At 44.5% G+C, this 15,743-nt stretch overlaps 1 protein-coding gene across 2 annotated transcripts in view; it reads right to left on the bottom strand.

The window, feature by feature from the left end:
• Positions 1-6,203, bottom strand: part of Traf3ip2 (TRAF3 interacting protein 2) — a 39,959-nt gene extending 33,756 nt beyond the window's left edge. The window contains exon 1 of one of the 2 annotated variants that reach the window (XM_026395050.2): positions 5,709-6,203. The gene's annotated coding sequence lies outside the window, so the exon portion shown is untranslated. Of the gene's footprint in view, positions 1-4,454; positions 4,575-5,708 lie in introns of those variants that run through there. The other variant, XM_026395051.2, reaches the window with a different exon arrangement.
• Positions 6,204-15,743: the final 9,540 nt, after the last annotated feature.

The following is a 15,743-nucleotide window of genomic DNA, read 5'->3' as shown; positions in this document are numbered from 1 at the left end:
TGACTTCTTTCTCTGACAGCTGTGTAATTAGATTGACAAAATTACTTAACTTCTCTGGACCTTTTTTTTCTCATCTGCAAAATGGAGAAATAGCAATACTTGCTCCAGAGGGATAAAAGAAGACACACAGTACTGAATGCAGAGCCTGGACCATATCAACCTCTTAAAAAAATTACCTTTGTTATTATTTTTCCTGCAGTGAGTGATTTGGCTTTGGAACTCTTTTTTTTTCTAGACTGTGTTGCCTGGTTTTATACCCAGGTGCTAAAAGTACCATATGAATCTAATATATGGACACTGAATCTTTTCAACCAATATGTACATATGAGAGTCATTTCTAGCACATTTGATTAGCATCATCTCATTTGGTCCTTGAAGAAGCCTGGGCCACAGAAGGGGGAAAGGTACCATCCTGCCATTCCTGTTCCACAAAGGCTTAGATACCTTATGTCCAAAGTCACACAACAAGTGACTGGTAAAAGCAAATCTTACCTGTAATCTGCTACGTCTTTCCATTAAACCATACAGAACTTTTCTTCCAAAGGACTAAATAGTAAATCATTTATGCTTTATGGGCTTCACACTGTCTCTGTCTCATATTCTGTTTCTTATTCTTATTTTAAACAACCCTTTAGAAATGTAATGATTCTTAGCAATAGGCTAGTATAAAGAGATCACAGTTACCTTTGGCCCAAGGGTTGTAGTTTATTGACCACTAACACAGATTATACTGATATACCAAAATACAAGCCTAACGAAGTGGATCTACCCAAGAAACTTTACCCTTTGTTAGCAATCACTTGTTAATATTTATTGAATGGTTACTATGTGTGAAATACTGTTCCAAGTTTTTTATATGCATTAACTCATTTAGTCCCCATGGTAACCTTAGTTGATAGGTACCTCACTTTATAAATGGGGAAACTGAGGCATGGGGAAGGTAAAACTTTTCCTCAAAGTCACATGGCCAATAAGCAGCAGAACTGGGGTTCAAATCTGAGCAGTTCAGCCCCAGATCCTGTGCACTGAACCATGTGTATCTTGTGTGGGAGCATTGATGGATATTTGGGAGAGAAAGAGGAGATAAAGGAATCCATGGAGCCTCTCGATGCTTCTGGATTAAATATGTTTCAGACTGATTCACCTTGATGCTAAGGGATGTTAAAACATGCCACCTGTGTTCTGTAAAGCATCACCAGGCTGGAAACCTGCAGGAGCTTTCCTTCATGCCATTGTAATAGAGGGTACAGAGGCAACTGCACAGGCATCTTGATTTGAGAAAAGCACTTGATTGGATCTCATTAAATTTTAATCATAAACTGAATTCCAAATAAATTGAAAACTGGTTGACAGAGCACAAACAAAGGGTGATGATAAATGGTGATGCATCTAGAGAGGGGATATCTTCCAGGGACGCCTCTGAGCCAAGGACGGGAAGGATTTAATGAAGGTATTACGTCCCTGCAAGAAGACAAATCACATAGCAAGGAAGAGAGGGAGGGCAGGAGTGAGCAGCCTGGGTAATTAATAAACCACATTAACAGCTCCTAAATAGTCAAGGCTGGGTGTTCACCAACCGCTTAGGTTTTTTTTTTTTTTTTTTTTTTTAAGTATTTTCTAGGTCAACCAGAGGGTTGAAGAGTTCTGTGAATGCAAAACATGCATATTTCAGATGGACATAATAAATAAATATATAAATTTATAATTGAGAGGATCCTCAGATTCAATTTGGATCAGATACTTTCCATTATAGATTCTCAAGGTCTTAGTTTTCATTCCCCAGAGAATAATTTTTAATGTGTCTTAAAGACATGATTTTTTTTAAATCTATAAACTCATTAATGTTCTTTGTTTACTGTCCAAATGCATGCAAACTTACATAACATTGGTTTTGCTTAATGGCTCAGATTCAAACTCCAGCAAACATATGCTTCCAAGTTCACTTGCAGAACTTCCCTGTCAGAGAAATTCTTCCATTAAGTTTGCCAGAGAATTTGCAACAGTGTGAGGCCTGGAAACAAGGCGGCGTTTACTGATCCCTGGATACAACCCTGCATAGGAAGACTCAGGTCAGGCAGAGCACAGCATAGTGTGAACTGTCCTGATTTGAGGAAGTCTACTCTGGGGTTCCTGAGAGCAGGTGAGGGAGGAGCAGGTGGACTCAGGGGAGCAGATTCATTCTGCCACTTTGGAAGTCGGTTGTAAACATTTAGAGAACAACCTCAATCCAGCCCATGTTCTGGCTGTCGTTGTTTTTGTTTTCAGATAAGATGGGTTTTTATTGAGTACACATTTGTGATCCCTAATTCAGTCCAGGCCACAGAGCGCAGGAGAGGAAGGGATGGAAAGCCAGAAAGGCGTATGGAAGAGGAGAGAAGTAGGGCATGTGGGGAAGAAGTAGGGAGAGAGACTCATTTAATTGTAATTTGTATGTGTCACGGGTCAGGTGGAAAAGGAGGAGAAGAATGAACAGAGGTCAAAGGCAAGAGCATTGCCTGGAAAGCCGGTAGCCACAAAGAGTCTGGACAGACAGCTCAGAGGAGGAAGCAGCTCAGGGATGCGAGGGAGACCTGTTGACCCTGAGAGGAAAAAGGGAAAACACAGAACACTGCCAGGACAACAATGCAGCAGAGGAAAGCCAAGTTCCCTCATTGCTGAGGGAGCTGCCAAGGTCCCCTGCAGCCCAGGTCTGCAGGGGGTTGCACGGGTGGGGGCTCCCCAAGGTCCATCCCATCCCTCCCAAATAGCTTGACTTCAGCTGCCTCGGCAGGGAACCAAGCCAATCTGGCACAACTCCACAGGCCACCATGTGGAGGAAAGGCCGCCCCTCCTCAGCCAGTTTACAACTTCTGGTCTCCAGGAAGGTCTGAGTGCACACCAGAGAGCACACACACGCAGGCGCGGAATGAGCTGGGCGGTCAGGCTGCCAAGCACATGTGGGCTCCAGGAGGCCTGCTGGGCGCAAGACAGGGAATGTCGGAGGGAGAAAGGACAGCCTGGGTTTCAGGAACTAAAAATATCTTGGTGACAATGCATTGAGAAGAAATAGGAGAGGCCCAGGGGGACAGCTTCTTGATTCCAGTCCTCAGATGCTTTCTCACGAAAGGCCTGCTGGATTGTTGTGATAAGGAAATGTGATCAAACATTAGGGGTCATTTAGTTGGATCTGAAAGGAATTTAAAGTTTAATGTGCCTCATCTGTGTGCTTTTTTTTTTTCCTGCAGCAGTTGCCTGCAATTCATATATGTACGTTTTTAAAGGCTAATCTAAAATTGCCTGCAGCAGAAAAATGATTTGAATTCAGGATATATCTGAGATTTTCATTCTTCGATGTGTAAAACATTGATTTAATTTAGACAAACTGCTCCACCATCATCTATCTTGCTGAATGCCTGCTAGAGTATGCCTGCAAATATGACTTTCTCCTCTCCTTTTAATTTTCAGAGCATTTGAAAGTCACGAACTCCTTAATCCTGGGAGAAGCAGGCTTTAGTGTTTTCTGTCTTTGCACCCTCCAAAAATGAGAATCCCTGAGTTAGAAAGTTTTCTCTCCAACACAATGACATATTATCTAGACCCCCACTCCTAGTTAACCACCCCCATGCAATGAACAGAGCAGAGTGGCTGCATTAACCATCTGACCCTCCTTGTAGAATGATTTGAAGTGGCAGTACCAGATAAGAATAAGGAGGCTGAGGCTGGGGCCTTTGGAGATTGACACGAGATAGCAACTGAACAATAGTTTGCCTGATTTCAGATAATGGTGCATGGTTATTTGAAAGTAAAACTGGGAACTTGCTGCAGGTGAAATGTTGAAATTCCTGTACTGTCATCCCAAAGAGAGAGAGAAACATCCAAAACATGCCAAGGGCAATAACAAGGCCTCAATATCCCACAGAAAGTTCAGCAATAACAAAAGCTCTGAATCAGTCTGTCCCAGTCAGCCAAAGCCTGTTGGAACTGTCCTGACAGAGACAAATTGCCCAAAAGAAACAATAACAATTTTTTTTTTTTAAGCAGTGGTTTGGAAAAGGTTAAGAATTCAGCATATCCGCCATCTAATAATGAGTCTAATCATAATCATCACCCTTCCATGATGCTAGGATATGTTTCACTGTTTCCTTTCCCCTTCCATTAAAGGACCCCCACACAGGCAGCTCCAGCCAGGAGACTTTGCCAGCAAAGTCAGTTACTGGCTTCTGGAGCCAAGCTTGCCTGCCAGTTCTCTGCCTCTGTGAGCACGGGGCGATGCTTCCTGGGTAACCCAAATGGGACATGAACTAATTCAAGAAATCCCCTGTTTTCTCCTATGTGCCTAGAGCCAATGATGACGCCTCAATTCTAGACAGCCCTCCTGCAGTGCCACTCGGCCACCCTGTCTCCTCCAGTCCCAAGGGCTGCTTTACCTGTGGCCTAGAGAACAGATGAGTGAAACAGAAATCAAAGAAACTTACATGGAAGGAGCCTTGGCACCTCCAAGGCATTTGACAGTATGCTGGCTTCTGGGGGCTAGAAAAGTATAAAAAAACAAAGTCCCTTTTCTTGGGCTAACCAACTAATAGCAGGAGATAAGATTTATGCGCGTAGTAATCACTATACAAAACATATCTTCTAAGACCACCCATTACGGCTACCCCTCTGGGACAACCCTAGCCTTGTTTTGTTAGACAGGAATGTAGACATCATCATATTAGTTCACACGCACTCACTTTACCGATGAAGAAATCCAGGCCTCGGGGAGCCAAAGTGAATTGCCCAAGAGATGGAACCACACAAAGTGGTGAGAGCTTGGAGCCAAGTTTCCTGTCCTTTTTAAAATGTATTTACTTGAACTATTTTCTCCCATTCCTTTAAAAATCAACCCCCCCCCCCCCCCCCCGTTCTAAGAGACCTCCTTAGCCAGGTACGGTGGCATGTGCCTATAATCCCAGCGGCTCAGGAGGCTGAGGCAGGACTGTGAGTTCAAAGCCAGTCTCAGCAAAAGTGAGGTGCTAAACAACTCAGTGAGCCCTGTCTCTAAATAAAATACAAAATAGGGCTGGGGATGTGGCTCAGTGGCCAAGTGCCCCTGGGTTGAATCCCTGGTACCCCTTCCCCCCCCAAAAAAGGGACCTCCTGGACCTGGAAGTCACAAGAAGCTCGATGAGCTTCTAAAACCAAGTACTAGTTTCTTCCTGGAGAGGGGCTGGGGAGGCTTATATCCAGCCCCCACAAGCTGAACCGGATTTCCTGGCCTAAGAATGCACTGTTGATTTTTTTTTCCCCTGCATGGAAATCAGGATAGAGAAAATTTGGGAATTTTCCTTCCCACTCTGTCCCTGACGTTTTCTGGGGCTGGAAGCCAATTACTTAATTTTTGCCATCGCCAACTCCTTCTCTGGAGAAGTGGGGTTTGAATTCTTGATGGCAACTCTAGGGACACTGAGTACCTAACAAACTGTTCCCAGGCAGCTCAGTAGCCGGGGCCGCCCCTCCTCAAAGAGTTAATCTCGGCTCGCCTGTTTGAAACACTAAACCAGCAACACATTTTGGCTGCAGACACTCACTATCATCTTCTCAGTCCAAGCTGGTCTCCCTACCAGCAAGTTAAAGGTGGAGAGAGGAGGGCAGAGGAAATGTAGGGGAAGCACATTTCAGCAAAGGAGAAAACAGTGTTTTGGAAAATGGGTCAGTGGTTAAGAAATCAGAGGAGGCAAAACAGCACTTACCTTAGATCCACTACGGACAGACAAACTGGGGCCCAAGGAGTGGTCACGCTCTCTGTTTCTCTGTCTTGGGTCTCTCTCCACCGACCTTCCTCGCCTCCTCCAAGCCCAGGTAAGTTGTAGAACAGGCTCTGAAACAGGAAGTGGAAGTTGTATGCAAATCTCTACGGAGGCTAGGAAGCCTCTGCTCAGAATCTCCCTGTGGGCAGTGAATCAACGGCTAAGTCACTTTATTTTTTTAAAACAGAAACCTCCTTCATTCACTAGAAAGAGGCAGTGACCAATTAGGCTGTATTTTTGTTTTCACCACCCGGCTAAGAAACTTCGGAGGAATGCCCTGGGCCTGGGGGTTAGAACAGGGCCCTCCCCAGGAGGTGTCTGGGAGGAGACAAACTTGGGTGTTAAAGTTGCTAATGCGTTAGCAGCTTCAAAGGAAGAGGAGGATGGGGACAGATGATGGGGAGGAATAGCAAACAAGAGCTTCTGACTGTCTCCTTTAACTGCTTAAAACATTTGCTGCCCATGACCATGGAGGGGGCAGGCCCTGCCCATGCCCCCTTTCCCCCATCTCTCTCTCTCTCTCTCTCTCTCTCTCTCTCTCTCTCTCTCTCTCTCCACACACACACACACACACACACACACACACACTCAGTCCTCCTCTGGCTTCCCATTTCTTGACCTGTGGTTAACTTCATCCCCTTTCCATTGTTTGATCAGTAGCCAACATAATTACTGTTGAAGGAGATGCTAGAGGCAGGATTAGCCTCAGCAACATACACATATGTAGGTGCAACAGAGGGTGATGGGAGTCACATCAGTGGGGATTTTGGAGCCAGAAGGCCTGGACATGGACCACCTGAGCTTCTATACACAGTGCTCCCGCTGCTGGACTTGGCTGCTTGCTGAAGAAGTATGAGATTAGGCCCTTCTGCTGGCTGTCTCTCCACCCTCATGCGAGGGACAGCCCTAGAGCATCCCCATCCAGATTGTCCCCTGTTCTGCTCAAGCATGATACATACCTACAACAGATTGTTCAACATCCTACAAAGGAAGCATGGTTTTTGAAAAACAGGATAACAAATATAATACACGTTTTGGTGTATCTTTTTACAGCAAAAACCTTTTGCTGTTAAAAATCAAATATTGCCGGGTGCAGTGGCACACACCTGTAATCCTAGTGGCTTAGGAGGCTGAGGCAGGAGGATCTCAAGTTCAAAACCAGCCTCAGCAACAGCAAGATGGTAAAAAACTCAGTCGGACTCAGTCGGCCCTGTCTCTAAGTAAAATGCAAAACAGAGCTGGTGATGTGATCAGTGATTGAGGGCTGCTTGGTTCAATCCCCGGTCACTCCCCACCACCCTAAAAAATCACAAATATTTATGTTTATTATTTCTACATGCTCACCTAGAATAGTCACCTGAGATGTTATTTGGTGAAAAATATTATCCTATTCTTGCATACACATATGACAGATGCACACACACACACACACACACACATATGTAGATTTGTGTTCATTCACCACTGGTCCCTAGCACCTAGGGTATGGCTCAGAACATTACAGGCAATCACTATCTACCTATTAGATGATCAAATCAGAAATCTCTGGAAGGATGCAAGACTAATGGTGTTCACTTCAAGGGAACAGGATTGAGGGAAGTAAGTGAGAACAGAGTGCTTAATTCTATACACACATTTGGGTTGATTGCTTTTTCCCCCACAAGCATATAGTAATTTTTCACTAAAAATAAAGTTTAAAATTTTTTAAAATGTACTTATTACCTTGACCTTGAACTCTGTTTCAAAATTATTATCCGAACAATCTTTGGGGATGTAGAAGCTGGGGTTGCAACTGAATGGTAGAGTGCTTGCCTAAGATATGAGAAGATGGGTTAGGCCAACAGCACTATAAGAAAAAAAAATCACTAGAATGATCTGTTGGGGTGTAAGGGGAAATAGCACTTTTTTGTGAAATAGTTGGTACCAGGGTAGTTTGAAGAAGCTGTCAGTGTTGGGAGATGAGAACAGAAAAGAATAGCATGGGGAAAGAATAGTAGGGAGAGCAAGGGAAGGGGAGAGATGAAAAGATCTTTCTCTTCTCTTAGATGTCCTTGAGTGGATTGGGAAAAGCTGGGAAGACACTTCTGTCAAATGCCACATCTGGAACACCATCCATCAGGAGGAAAAATTGGAACCTTTTCTTCCAGTGCTCCGCCAACTATTTCCAGGGATTCGGGGCCTAAGGACTCAGTGGGAAGAGCATCAGTGCTGAAATGCTGCTCTTAACTGCTGTTAGCTGAGCCTTTCTTCCCTCTAAATTCATCCTGGGCAGGAAGGCAGACATGTGGGAAAGTGGCCTTGGCTGAGGCCCCCCCCTGAAAAGCAGACTGAGGATGTAAATGGTTTAGAGTATTCTGGACTGGAGAAATTTCTGTTTGAACATTCCTATTGCAATTACAGCAAAATATGGGTGACAGGGGGATATCAGGGAGACTGAGATATAAATACCTCTAGGCCCAGGGGCTTCCTGCTGGTTTTCAGGCTAACACATCTAGCCTTTTAGGTGCCATCTCAGGGGAGCATGACCTCATTGAGGACCTGTTATCACATTTAATCCTCCAAACCGTCCTGTGAGGTGCATTGGCTATCATCCCCCCTTTACCTTTGAAGAAACTGAGGCCCAAAGACATTGGGTAACTTCTTCAATCACACTCATGTATTTGATGGAGGAGGATTGAGATGCCCAGCGGTCTCACTACCAGTTCCTCCATTATCCACTTGCAGTCCGTGTTTCCTGAACTCAGGTGGAGCACAGTAATTTGCTTTCTTTGCACAACTCTTGACAACACTCCAGAGGGGAATGAAAGGTGTAGGCTATACAAGGGTGGGGCTGTGACTGTGCCAGCTAGTCTCCCTGGTGCTATTTATACAGTGACAGCTGCAGAATTAATAGATAGAGCAGCTAAGGTGTGGGTCAGCCCTCCCTCCTGCTAAAAGGAGGGGAGAATTTGTGTCTGCTAGATTCTAGAGTTTGCTACATCTTTATCAGTTTGGGAGGCTATAACAGAATATCAGAGACTGGGTGGTGAAAGCAAAAAACAGTCTTTTTTTTTTTTTAATAGTTCAGGAGGTTGTGAAGTTCAAAGTCAAAGCACCAGTAGATGGGAGATGAGAACAGAAAAGAATAGCATGGGGAGGAAATAATAGGGAGAGCAAGAGAAGGGGAGAGATGAAAAGATCTTTCACTTCTCTTCGATGTCCTTGAATGGATTGAGAAAAGCTGGGAAGATACTTCTGTGTGTGGAAAGCCTACCTCTTGGTGCAAAGCCTTCTTCTTGGTGTGTCCTTATATGGCAGAAGGAGGGCTAGGGTGCTGGCTGGGATCCCTTCTGTAAGGGTGATAATCCATTCATGATGCCTCCACTGTCACGACTCAGTCCCCTCTCAAAGGCCCCACCTCCCAATGCCACCTACTTGGGGTTAAAATTTTAACATATAACCAACCAAATGCGCACACCTATAATCCCAGCGGCTCAGGAGGCTGAGGCAGGAGGATCACAAGTTCCAAGCCAGCCTCAGCAAAAGTGAGGCGCTAAGGAACTCAGTGAGACCCTGTCTCTAAATAAAATACAAACTAAGGCTGGGGATGCAACTCAGTGGTCAAGTGCCCCTGAGTTCAATCCTTAGTACCCTGCCCCTGCCAAAAATCAGTAGAAATTAATAAGTGTTGGTGAGGATATGAATAAAGTAGAACTTTTGTGCCCTGTTGGTGAGGATGGAAAATGGCAGTGCTGCTATGGAAAGCAGCACAATAGTTCCTCAAAAAATTAAACACAGAATTACCATATGACCCAGCAATGCCACTTCAGGAGAAGCAGGGGCTTGAACAGATATCTGTACACTTGCGTCTGCAGCTGAGATACAGAAACAACCCAGATGTCTATCAACAGATAAATGTATAAATAAAATGTGGTACATACAGAGAATGGAATATTACTCAGCCTTAAAAAGGAATCAAGTTTTGGGCTGGGGATGTGGCTCAAGCGTTAGCGCTCTCGCCTGGCATGCATGCAGCCCGGGTTCGATCCTCAGCACCACATACCAACAAAGATGTTGTGTCCGCCGAGAACTAAAAAAAAAATATTAAAAAATTCTCTCTCTCTCTCTCTCTCTCTCTCTCTCTCTCCTCTCTCACTCTCTCTTTTAAAAAAAAGGAATCAAGTTTTGACACACGCTATAACACGGGTGAACATATGGATGTATAGTAAATAAAATAAACCAGTCACAAAAAGACAAATACTGTGATCCACTTACATCAGGTACCTAGAGCAATCAAATTTATAGAAACAGAAATTGGACTGGTGGTTGAGAGGGGCTGGAGGAGGGGGAAATGAGGAGCTATTTATGGAGTACAGAGTTTTAGTTCTGTGAGATAAAAAGGCTTCTGGAGATGGATAAGGGTGATGGAAGTGGTCATATGAGTGAACCTAATGCCACTGAACTACACACTGGAAATGTTTAAGGTGGTAAGCATTATATATGTTTCAGCACAATTAAAAAGGAATCCCACAACTGCCCTGAGAGGTTGGTTGTATTACTCTCATTTTATAGGTGAGGAGATTAAGGGGCAGAGAAGTCAGGTAGCTTGTTAGGACTATACTGCTGGGTTTCAAATTGGATCTAATTCCTGGTGTACCACACTTGCCTGCACTGTGCAATGTGGTAACCCCACTCAAGGAGCAACAGAGGGCACCAGGCACACACCAATGTCACAGGGCTTGACCTTGGGCAGCCCTAGCCTCTCCTTTGTGTGTGTGCCCTTTCCCTTTCGAGACTGCCTTCCTCCAACACTGCTTCTCCTGTTCATAATCCCTCCTCCAACTTTCCCTCATCAAAACATGCTCTAAAGAAAACAAAAACAAAAAACCAATCACTCATTGATACTTAAATTACATGTTGTGAATTTAAATCATACACTACCTCTCTGAGGGGGTGCTGGCATTTTAAGCCACATCAACTGTGTGATACGAAAAGCTTTGTTCCATATTTAAGGACTTCCAAGTGTCAAGGAGCACATGGGGAAGAATTGGAGGGTGTGGTAGCAGCGATAACCCAAGAAAGGTATTAAGTTGATGGAAACTTCAGGCTCAAAGTTAAAAAGAAGATGTATTTAGGGGGTGGGCAGATCTTCAGGGCTCCACAAAGATACGAAGTGTGGGTGGAGGGAGTTACGTGGCTGGACTGTTTATGTCCAACTCTTCTCTTGAGCAAGCAGGGCTGCTAGATTTCGAAGACTCCAAACTCTTATTTTGTCATCAGAACAATGCACACTCTGGAAAAGAGAATGTGGAGGGTGGATTTCCTAGGGGTATCATGTCCCTGGCATTTCTCAATATCTCCTCTCTACTTGTTCCATTGCAAAATTCCAAGCAGCAAGATGTGGCAGCTGGAGATCTCTGTCCATAACATCATGGGAAGGATTCATTTAGCATCAAGAATGCATTTTCTCTAGGCTCGGTGGCACGACCTGTCATTGCAGTGGCCTGGGAGGTTGAGGCAGGGGGGATTGCAGGTTCGAGACAAGCCTCAGCAACTTAAGGAGACCCTTTCTCAAAATAAAAAGGGCTGGGGATGTGGCTCAGTGGTTAAGCATCCCTGGCTTCAATCCTCAATTCTTTCCCCAAAAGAATGCATTTTATGCACTCCCTGGCATAGTGTGGCTGGAACTAAAGCAAATCAGAGCCTTCCCAGGGACTAGAAAAGACACTGTGCCAACAGCGTGCAGGTGGAGAGTCTGGTCTGGGCTCTGAGATAGGCTTCCAGGTTTGAGACCACCACCTCCTGCCCATTGTGTGATCTCAGGGAAGTTTCTTAACTTCTCTGAACCCATTATGTAATGAGATAGTAAGGTGACTATTTCATGGGTAATCAAGGCTCTGTGTGAGAAAATGTCTGATTTCCTTCACAGGGATGAAGCCTGTTTCTAATTTACAGCTTGGTAGGTGGGGACCGGGGTCTCCTGTGCCCTCCTCAATAGCTCACACTGCACAGTTGCACCCAACTGCCCCATGGGGTTATTATGAGAATTAGAGAAAATGACCTATATGCTGTGTCTGGCAGTGTGCTCAATAAATATTAGCTACTATCATCATAATAAATATTAAATAAATGCAGAACTCCATTAGTGTCCTAAGAATCAGTTCTCAGTCAATACCAGAAGGGGAAAAGCTCAACAAAACAGAAGATAATACTAAAATATTCATATGTAGCAATGAATCTTTATGCTAACAATTGAATAAGGATTTATTGTATGTCTGAGAATTTACTACAAATCAGAGATTTCAACTACATGTGAGGATGCCCTTGAGAGAGCAAAGGTGGAAGCACAAACCTCTTGAGAGCTTTTGCCTGCCCTGCTCTCTGCTCTGGGAACAGACTGGTCACACCACAGGACAGCCCCAGCAGCTGCAGAGTTGCTGTCATTCTGAGCTTGCTACCTCCACACTGACACCTTCCTGGCAGGAGAAAAAATTATGGATTCTATTAATTTAAAAGATTATCCCTCTCAGCATTACCTAGTTGGCAGAATGCATATAGAAGAGTAAACTGGGGTGGAGAGGCTTTGTCTAAGAAAGATGTTCTTAAAATTGCAGCTGAAAACGCAAAGCCAGGAAATGTACTATGTGTGTGTGTGTGTGTGTGTGTGTGTGTGTGAGAGAGAGAGAGAGAGAGAGAGAGAGAGAGAGAAAGAGAGATAATTTTTAGCTTATGCACAAAATCTCAAAAAACAAAACCAAAAGCCCAACAACCCCTTTATCTTGACAAAGTTCAGTCTCTTAGTTCATTCTTGCTGGGAATTACTCAGTCTTTTGGCATCTGTCCCTCCCCCTCCAGCTAGGATCTGGATGTAGGAGCAAGGCTGCCAGCTTTCGTATTAGTGAGTACAGGGCCTCAGGTCCATGTGGGGCTTTTCTGGCTTCTGTGGGATGGTTCTGGTGGCCCCCTGCCCTCTGAAGATGTGAAAGTGCATGATAAGCTGATCCCCTCCTGAGCTCACCTGGGCTCTCCAGGAAGGTAAGCTGACTTGTTCCTCAGCTTCTCCAGGAGACTCTCAAGAAACCAGACCAGCTTGGTACAGCTCAGGAATGTTCAGGTTGTTCGGCTGCGTTGAACCCTAATATCCATTCTCTTCTTTGGCCATAGTAATAGAACTTTTAGTTAGGTAGATGGCTACCTGGAAGAAAGACTGCATTACTCAGCTTTTCCTGTAGGTAGGTATGGCAGAGTGGCTAAGCTCTCATCAGTGAGATCTGAGAAGTGATGTGGGACTCTTTAGCCATGCCATCCTCTCTTTCATTGCCTAGAATATGGACACAGCGGTGGTGGTGAGCTTTTTGGGACCAGGTGGTTGACAGCAACACCCCAGGATGACAGCAACACAGTAGTAAGAGTCTAAGTCCCTGAAAACATCAGACCCTGTAGTAACCTAGGTATATAATTTTATACAAAACTCCTGTTTGACTCTGACTTGATTGCCTTATTGGAATTTTCCCACCAAGATGGACAGAGCAGAAATGCTGACTGCTCTCCTCTCCCCTCATCCAATTCAAGAGCACTCTCTCCCCTCCTCTAGTCCCCTAAGCACCCTTAAGCCAAGATCGGAATGTATAACCCTGTTCTTAAGGATTGGGAGTGATTGGTGGTAACAGAGTGTCATCAGCCATAGCAAGACTCAGGAAAGAGGTGAAAATTCAAGATGGGCTATCACAATTCCACAGACCCCCTCCTACATTTATAGGGCTGGGGCAAAGTTCAAATGAAGACCCCCACCCCTTACCTCCTTCTCTTCCTAACACCAATTTCATCCTACACCTGAAGGACCTTGTGTGTGAACATCCTGATTTATGTTTGAACTCTGTGTTGTCCCTTTTGGGAAGAGTCCTATATAGAACCAGGAAATTCCATGCCTCTGCCAAGACAGAGATGCTCAGGGTGTGTACACCTGAGTGGCCCATGTAGTGGTGCTGGCTAGGGCAGGCTCTTGGGAGCCTACTCTGAATGTCTATTCCCAACTCCACCTTTGGTGACATTGCTCTGGTATTTTGAAATCAGCTATGGTGGGAATATTGACACTTTGGAAATTGGCAGACCCTACAAATCAGATTTTTTTTTTTCCTGGAGAGCTGGATTACATCTACTGCTGCATGGATGCCTAATGCCTAACTCCAGGCATGGGGCATACCCAGAGAAATGCCAGGTCAGGGCTCTTGAAGCCAATGGTTTCAGATTTCACTACTGAGCACTTTGGTGTTTGGGAATTGGATATTTTAAAAAGCTTCCCAAATAATTACAATACATAGCCAAAGTTGTAGACTAATACTCTAAAACATCTCTTATCAAAATATAGTGTGCAGGGCTGGGGTTGTCGCTCAGTGGTAGAATGCTTGCCTAGCATGTGTGAGGCATTGGGTCCAATTCTCAGCACAGCATATAAATAAATGAATAAAATAAAGACCTATCAACAACTAAAAACCAAATTAAAAAATAACATGCATGAGTTGGGGGTGTAGTATAGTGGTATAGCTCTTTTCTAGCTGTGTCAGGCCCTGGGTTTGCTACACAGCATTGAAAAATAAATTAGGGTACATGTAAATTGAGGATCTTTTAAATGACAGATTCTGGATCAGTAAGTTTGGGCTGGTCTTGGGACTCTCTTTCTTTCTTTCTTCCTTCTTTCTTTACCAGGGATTTAACCCAGGAGCACTTAACCACTGGTCTACATCCCCAGCTGTTTTCATTTTTTATTTTGAGACAGGATCTCCCTGAGTTGCTTAGAGCCTTGCTAAGTTGCTGAGGCTGGCCTTGAACTTGTGATGCACTTGCCTCAGCCAGCCAAGCTTTGGGGTTACAGTTGTTAGCCACTATGCCCAGTTGGGACTCCATTTCTAACAAAGTTTCAAGCATTAGTAAGGTTGATATTCTGTGGACCACAATCTGAGTAGCAGGGGACAAAAGCATAGTTCCCAAGGGGGTCTGCTATTTTGAGGACCCTCAACTGCTCAGAATATGTCTATCTATTTTGCTCTGCTATATCTGACGATCCCCAGTCAGGGGGATTTCTCACTGGAGCTATCTTTTCTCTTAAGCCTTGGTCTCAGCCAATTTTTGGAGACTACTCTGACCCCTTTTGCCCTAACCTGGGTCATGGGACACCATTATCCCTTGAAGTAAAGGGACCATCCCCCATTTCCTGCCATCCCATTAAGAAGGTCTCTTCAGTTCTTCCAGACTATTACAGGGTTGGGGTGGGGTGGGGTGGAAGGAAACCTTGTGGGTATTTTCCTAAATAATCAATTCATTTTCCTCCTGTTCCCCCTCCCCACCCACCCTACACATCCAGAATTCAGATATACAACTACAGTACTTGGGCTGGGGATGTGGCTCAAGCGGTAGCACGCTCGCCTGGCATGCATGCAGCCCGGGTTCGATCCTCAGCACCACATACCAACAAAGATGTTGTGTCCGCCGAGAACTAAAAAAAAAAATAAATATATGAAAAATTCTCTCTCTCTCTCTCTCTCTCTCTCTCTCTCTCTCCTCTCTCACTTTCTCTAAAAAAAAAAAAAAAAAAAAAAAAAAAACAACTACAGTACTTAACTTATTTTATATCATCTATTGTTTTTCTTTCCTGTTACATTGGCAAAGACTGAAGCTTAGTGATGGACCTGCCCCCGGCACCCAGGTGGGATGCGAACAAAGCAGGACCTGCAGCCAAGGGGCCAGGCAACAATCCTTCTTTCATGCAGACTGAGAATCATCACCAGACCTTCAGCAAAGAGAAACAGAGGGCTTATCTCAGAACCAACATGACACTGAATCTTTCATTGTTTGTTGTGTAAAAGCACAACTAGAGACTAATGGAACTACATCTAATTCTTCTTACAGACTGTGGGTTCAAGTCTTGTACTGCTTCAAGTCTTGAGATAAAGAAACTTCCCCTGGGTTTATATAGATGGAGACCTGAACAGAAGCGACTCT

The sequence above is a fragment of the Urocitellus parryii genome, chromosome 8 (assembly GCF_045843805.1).
Source record: "Urocitellus parryii isolate mUroPar1 chromosome 8, mUroPar1.hap1, whole genome shotgun sequence".
Classification (NCBI taxonomy): Eukaryota; Metazoa; Chordata; class Mammalia; order Rodentia; family Sciuridae; genus Urocitellus; species Urocitellus parryii.
The sequence above is the reverse complement of the archived record's forward strand: the minus strand, read 5'-3'. Positions and strand labels throughout refer to the sequence as shown.